Genomic DNA, 6,838 nt, shown 5'->3' on the forward strand with positions numbered 1-6,838 from the left:
GTACGAGCAGACCCTGGTGAGCCGCCCGCCCCCGCGGCCCCTCCGCTTCACCCCCGCGGGGGCCGGGCTGCCAGCCGGCTCCGTCGCGCCCAGCCCCGGGTCGGCGACCTTAGCCCCGGCGCCGCCCGCTCAGGCCTGGGATGGGGCAGACCCCCGAGCTCTCTTGCCCCAGCCGCCCCCCAGCCCCTCAGTGCCAGGCCCTGGCAGAGCGTGGATCCCCGCTTCTCCCTCAGCTCCCCGCTGCGCCAGCCACCGTGCCCTCCTGCAGCCTGGAGCTGCTCCCTCCCAGCGTCCGCCCGGGGCGCTTGCAAAGGTCCAGCCTCCACGGCCCCTGTGGCCGTGACTGTCATTGTAGCCGGTGACCCACCGGGGCAGCCCGTCTGGGGGTGCGGCGCCTGAGAGGTGCTGGTAGCGAAGTGCCCGCCTGGCGCTGTTCACTCTGGAGCCTAGTGGTGCCTGTCAGGTGTCAGCACTGGTCTCTTTTGCTGCTGAGCTTGTGTCAGGACCAGGACTCGGGGGAGCTTAGTTTGGGAGCCTGGCACCCCCGGCTGCCCCTCTGTGTATCTTAACCCTGCTGGCTTCTTCCTCCCCCCGCTATCTGTCCCTGCTCTGGGGCGATTTGGGGCACAGGAGCCTTCCCCTGCCTCCTGCCTGCCTCTCCCTGCCGCGGTGGCCAGGCGAGGGGCGTGCTCCCCTCCGTGGCCAGGCTGGTGGCTGCCCTCCCCATCTCCCCGGGGTGCCTCTCTCCCAAGAAGGTCGCCACAGAGCCGTTGAAAAGGGCCGGAGGAAGCGGGCAGGCATGAAAGAGGCTGCAGACAGTGCCCTATTGTGCCGCTTTGCTCCCAGCACCTATCAGCATCGCTCCGAGGAGGAGGTGGCTGGAGCTGAGCCGGGGATCTGGCCACAGCGCCCCAGAAAAAGGCACTGTCCTCCTCTCTACCCGCCCGGGGCACGCAGGGTGTCCTGAGCCACACGCAGCACCCCAGGGGCTAGGCCGGGGATCCACCCCACTCCCTGCAGTGCCACCGCAGGCCCAGCCCAGTCGCAGCACAGCCCCTGCCCGCCGCGGGTCCGCTGGCTGCACGCTGGGCTGGGTCCCAGGGGTGCCAAACGGCTCAGCTGTTTCTGGAGTGAAGCCAGCGTGGCTTTGCCCGGCGGGACCCTGGCTTCCCTGCTGCACCCCAGAGGTGGCTGCATTAACCCCCCCTCAGCATCCCCCCAGTTCCCCACGGACTTCCCTGCATGGCTGTAGCTACTGCGCAGCCCGCTTGCCCCTGCAGTTCGTGATGGGCTGCTGGGGGCACCTGTGCTGCCCTGCCAGCCTGGGGCAGGTGGACCCGCTCTTCTGCACTGTGCTTTGGGCCCCCTCCTTCCCCGCCCACGGTGAGGGGGGTGGGGCAGGCGGCACATGACAGCCCACCTGCTGCCGAGGGGCACAGGGCACTAGCAGTGCCCTAGAGGGCACCCTGATGCCTTGCCAGGCCACGTGGTCTGTGAGCGCAGCCCCAGGGGTTGGATGGGGCCAGCCGCCTCCAAGACCAAGGCCCTGCCTGGCCGCTGGACCTTCCGGGCAGCAGCCCCTGGGCAGCGGAGGCCGCAGCTGGCAGTTCATCTGGGCTGGCCAGGCACCACGGCGGGTGGGATGGGGCCATGCCAGGACTCCAGCGTTCCCTCCAGCCTGGTGTGACAACCCCTGTGAACAGCCAGCCGGGCCTGGGCACCTCGGGCCAGCCAGTGGCAACATGGATGTCTGCCATATGGGATGCTGGGGTGCCCACCCCACTACCCCTAGCCCCTCTCCCCTTGGCTAAGAGCCCCTAGGAGCAAGAGGGGGGTGGCTGGCCTTGCTGTCAGGAGGCTGGTTGGAGCAGGGGTGCGGTGGGGCTCTCCCCTCCACCAGTGTCTCACCCTGAGGCCCGGGGGGAGCACTAGCTGACAGCACAGGGTCCCATCCTGGCTCTGCCCCCCTCCCAGCTGCACTGTCTGGTCTCACAGGGCTCAGAGGAGCTTCCTTTTCCTGCCACACTTCAGTCCTGCTCCTCCACCCTGCACCTGCCCCCTTGCCCAGTGCCCAAGGCCAGCCCAGCCCCAATCTCCTTCCTCAAGGTGGGGACTGCACCCTGGCCCTCCCCACACCCACCCCGTCCCAAGTCGTCTCCTGGCAGAGCCCGTTTTCCTCGGCTTTGCCATTAACCAGAGGCTCTTCTTCAGCCTCTTATCTCGTCTGGCTGCCAGCCTGAGCTCCACTGCCGGGTCAATATGCTGCTGTGCATGTGCGTGCATACGTGTGCGCGAGCCTGCGTGGGTGCACGTATGCATATGTGAGTGTGTGCAGGTGCATGCATGTGTGTGCGTGCAGTGCAGCAGGCCGTCAGGGAGCAGCTGAGCCCCTTTCCCAGGCAGAGGCAGGTGCCAGGAGTCAGGGCCGCGTGGCTAAGACCGGCCTTGTGATCCGCAGCCTCCAGCCACGAGGCGCTGGCCCGAGCCGCAGCCAGCAGAGAACCCGGCACCGGGGGTGGCTAAAGGATGCCCCCCTACTGCCCAGGCCCTCACTCCTCCATGGACCCCTGATGCCCTCCCAGGACAGAGGGCCCCAGGCTTAAGCTTCCCGAGCAGCTCTCAGTGCCTCCCGCTGCAGATCAGGGCGATTACAGGAGAGTTGCTAATAAATGCAGCGTGACACAGATTGCTGCTGCCGTTCCCTCTGTAGCTGGCACTCCTGGGTGCTGCCTGGCCTGCCAGAAGAAAGGGCCTCTGTGCCCAGCCAGGAGTGCCTGGGCAGCGAGGGGCAGCCCCTTCGTGCTCATGTACCCCTGGCACCCTGCCCACCAGGGCCTGCCTTTCTCCAGCCCCAACCCAGCCAGAGTTGGGCACATCTCCAGAGTGAGGTGCCAGGGTGAAGACTCCCATGGCCCAATGTTGGCACCCCGGTGGCAGTGCCATGCTGGGGAGGGAGTTCTGGCTGGCTCAGGGCATCAGCAGCTCCCACGGCCAAGCAGAGGGCACGTGCCGGACACCTGAGACCTGTGCCACGGAGGTGCCAGGTCTAAGCATGAGTCAGGAAAGGAGCTGGCATGGCTGGAAGGGAGAGCCCTGTGCCAGCCACGCCTTGCATTGAAGAGATCAGGCGTGGCCCTGGCTGTCCCAGGGCACCAGGGTGTGGGGGGAACAGAGGTTGGCACTGCCCTCCGGGAGGCTCCTGGAGCCAAGCTGAGGTGGCAGCGCCAGCCCACATGCCCCGACTGCTTCCCCAGGGCTGAGATGCAAATCTCAGCTCCAGGAGCAGGTGTGCGATGCAGGCAAATGCAAAGCCAGGCCCCGCCTGGTATGTGGGGGGCACACTATGCCTCCCTCCATGCCAGGGTAGCGATGCCAGCTCCCCTCTCCCTTTCCCCCATGCTCCCCTGCCAGCGACCGGCCCCAGTGCCCTCTTCCGACTGCCGGGGCTGTCTGGAGCCTGCACGGAGCAGAGCAAAGGCCTTGGGGATGTGGCCCTCCCTGCCCCCCCGCCCAGCCCCGAAGGCTGGGTCATTGCTCAGCTGCTTCTCCGCGGAGGCTGGAGCCTCAGCGCTGTTTGTTTTCAAAAGGCCTTTGTTGAAAAATAAGCGGGCAGGGAGGGGGGGCAGGCTGCGGCCAACCCCTCCTGGGAACCCAAACACAGCGCCCGGCCGCAGGGTCTGCGGGGGGGAGGCAGCCACGGGCATGGCCATGGCCCCCCTGTCAGGCCCTCCCCACCAGCCTGGGAGCATCAGGGCCCTGGGTGGGGGGCCGTGCCCTGCAGCCATGGTAGGGGTGAGCGTGCGCTGGCCCTGCGGCCTCAGTTATGTCAATATTTTTGCTCTGGGAAGAACAAAGCCGGTTGGTCCCCAGCGTGGCTGGCCCCCCGGCTCTGGGCAGCAGAAGCACATGGCCCGGCTGGTGGGGCGTGGGTGGGAGGGGGCCAGGCGGGCAGACAGGCCATGGGCACGGCTTCCAGGCTGGTCATCCAGGGGCATGGCCCTCCCATTTGCACCCCCACGGCCACCCCGCACAGAAATGGGCCACCAGGAACAGAGGGCTGCTTGGCCCCTCATCCTGCCTAGCCCACGTCCCTGAGGCTGGTCCCAGCACGCTAGGAGTTGCATGTCTTGGCAGGAGCACAGCTCAGCCCTCTTGAGCTCTGGGAATGGCCGGGAGGGAGGCAGGACTGTCCCCGCTGCATGGCCTGGCACACAGAGGTGAAGGGACATGGCCTGGGTTACACTGGGAGGCTGTGGCAGAGCCAAAACTGGGTCTCGGCCCTCAGGCCTTCCTCCTGTCTGGCTGGGCCGGGCCCGGTGCTAGGTCTGAAACAGCTCAAGCATCCAACCTCAGATCTTGGAGCTGGGCACGCTCTGCCCCCCTGTTGCTTGGGGACAAGGCAGCTGGGCCCCCAGGCGAGTGCCGACCCCGGGCCCAGGTGTGGGGAGCCTGGAGCCCTTCCCAGGGACAAGCTCAGGGCACCGCCAGGCCACAGGAGGGACAGGGCAGGGCAGGGTGAGCTGCCCAGCTGCCAGGCTGGGCCCTGGGTTCAAGTCCTGACCCCCCACTGCGCCGCTGTAGCCCCTGGTGCTGTGCAACCATCCCCCTGGTTTCACAGGCATGAGGTCTCTGGCGGGGGCACCCTCTCCTTCCAGCCAACCCCAGAGCTCCTGCATCCTCCTTCCCTTGGGCGGCAGGCTGCCTGGCGTGTGCATGCAGCCTTTGTTCCCCTTTCCTGCTAGTCTCCTGGTGAACCGCCCTGTGACGGCATCCTGGGGAGGAGGATTTCCAGGCCCCCGCATGTGCTGGGGGTGGACATGGCCCTGGCTGGCGCTGCCGTGGCCCTACCTGCCAGCCATCTGGCTTGGTGATGTCCCAGCCAGCTCTCAGCGGGCCCTTAGAAGTGGGGGGACCCTGCAGCTCAGCAGGGTCCCCACCCTTATTTCCTCAGCCGCCTGGAACAGATCCCTCCTTCGGGGCTGGGGGGCGCGAGAGCGTGGAGGGGGCTCCCAGCTGGGCAGGGGCAGGAAGCGCCATGGCCACGCAGTGCCAACGGGGCCTTGGGGCAGGACTCAAACCCAGAGCATCCTGACAGCTGGGCTGTGCCCCTCCCATGGCCCATCACTGCCCCAGGCTTGCCCCTGGGCTAATGAAAAGGGGCTGCCCTGCGCTCAGACCCCGGCAACCACTCAGTCCCCCTCCCTGCTATGGGGGCCCCTCAGCCCAGCTGCCTTGGCCAATTGTGCCCCCCTCCAGGAGCCCCAACTTCACTCTCCTATTGCCGCTTTTCCCTGGTTCCCCCCAGCCTCCTCAACTGCCCAGGTCCCTGCCCCCTACCCCCTTCTCCACCCCCAGCTCCCGGCACCCCCTTCCTCCATGCCTGGGCACGGGGACGCGGGCAGGGGCTCGGCTTGGCAGAGCTGTGCTCAGCCAGCCCCAGCCCCACTTTGCTCCCGGGAGGCTGGTCTGATGCTCAGTCCGGGGCAGGTCCTGGGCAGCCGCGGGGCCACGTGCTAGCTGAGCAATCCCACCGCCCCTCCCTCGGGGAAGTGATGGGTGAGGAAAGCAGTGGGTGGAGGAGTGCAGCCTGGACCCATCAGCCTGTCAGCCATGTGCCTCACCCCCTGCCTGCTCCCCACCGCTGCCCCGGCCCCCTTGGGAGGGCACCGTGGCCTATCTTTGGTGTCTGCTCCGAGCAACTGGTGTGGTGCCCAGGGCAGGCAGCGCTGCCCCTGTCCCCTGCCCAGCTGTGCTGTCTCGCCAGGCAGGCCTCAGGGGCTTTCTGAACCCCGGTGTCCAGGTCAAGAGCCCCCCCTGACCCACTGCAAGCCCATCTCTCCCCTGCCCAGGATGCTGAGGGAGGCCTTTACAGGGCATTGCTATGGTGCTCACGTTGGACATGCCCAGGCCTTGCTGCCAAGCCCCTGGGCTCCCTTCCCCCCTGGCTGAAGCCTCCCTTTGTCTCCCGCTCACTGCTCCGAGCACTTGGCATGCAGGCCCGGCCCCAGGGACGGAAGCCAGGCAGCAGAGTCCTTGGCACTGCCCATGCTCAACGGGGTCCGTGATGGGCCCCTGCCATGCCAGGGCCTCATGCAGGATTGAGGAGGGGGGTGCCGGTGCTCCCACAGGCTGGGGCACTGCAGCTGCCCCTGCCAGCAGGTGCCAGCACCATCCAGGCCCTGCAAGCCCTGGCACCCCTGGCAGCAGAGCAGCTGGCAAATACATAGCAGCATGTTAGGGAGATGGAAACCCCCCACCTCCCCACTCCCTCAGGCATCCAAGCACATGGGCAAGGGAGGTGCTGCCAACGGGCACGTGGAGCCCAGCACCCCCCTTGCCCACCCACCCAGCCCAGCCGTTGCCCAGCCCTGCCACTGCCCAGTGCGGGGGAGAAGGGGCACACGGGGTTGTCTGAGGACAGCCACTCGCCTAGCACTGGCACAGGCATCTTCCTGTCGTGCTGGCTCTGCGGCCTCCTGGCTATCCATGGTGCCCAGAGCCCCAATCTTGCCTGCCCTAGCCCCAGCTCCCAGAGGGGGCACCTGGATGTCTGGCAGCCCTGGCGAGGTGCTGGCCATGCCCCTTTTCTGCTCCAGTTCTGGAGACATTTTTGGGTGGGCACACTGTTGCTATTGATCCTCCCTCGAGGAGACAGGGGCCGGGTACCTATAGGGGTATGGGTGGGGGGGGCAGGTGCTGGCACCATGTACTGCTAGGATCCAGCCCATTGAGAGATGCTGCCCTGGTGCCCAGCTGGGCTGGCTGGGCTCTTGGGTCCCGCAGTACCAGCTTCCCTGCAAACTCTGCCCAAGCCCCTACCCCATGCCCAGCCTGGCCA

The 6,838-nt window shown here is 67.2% G+C and overlaps 1 protein-coding gene across 2 annotated transcripts in view; it reads left to right on the forward strand.

Moving 5' to 3' along the window:
• Positions 1-6: 6 nt before the first annotated feature.
• CLCN2 (chloride voltage-gated channel 2) overlaps positions 7-6,838 on the forward strand; it is a 21,116-nt gene continuing 14,284 nt past the window's right edge. For both annotated transcript variants that reach the window (XM_019532809.1, XM_019532810.1), the window contains exon 1: positions 7-16. The gene's annotated coding sequence lies outside the window, so the exon portion shown is untranslated. The remainder of the gene's footprint in view (positions 17-6,838) is intronic.

The sequence above is a fragment of the Crocodylus porosus genome, unplaced genomic scaffold, assembly GCF_001723895.1.
Source record: "Crocodylus porosus isolate Cpor-Errol unplaced genomic scaffold, CroPor_comp1, whole genome shotgun sequence".
Taxonomy (NCBI): Eukaryota; Metazoa; Chordata; order Crocodylia; family Crocodylidae; genus Crocodylus; species Crocodylus porosus.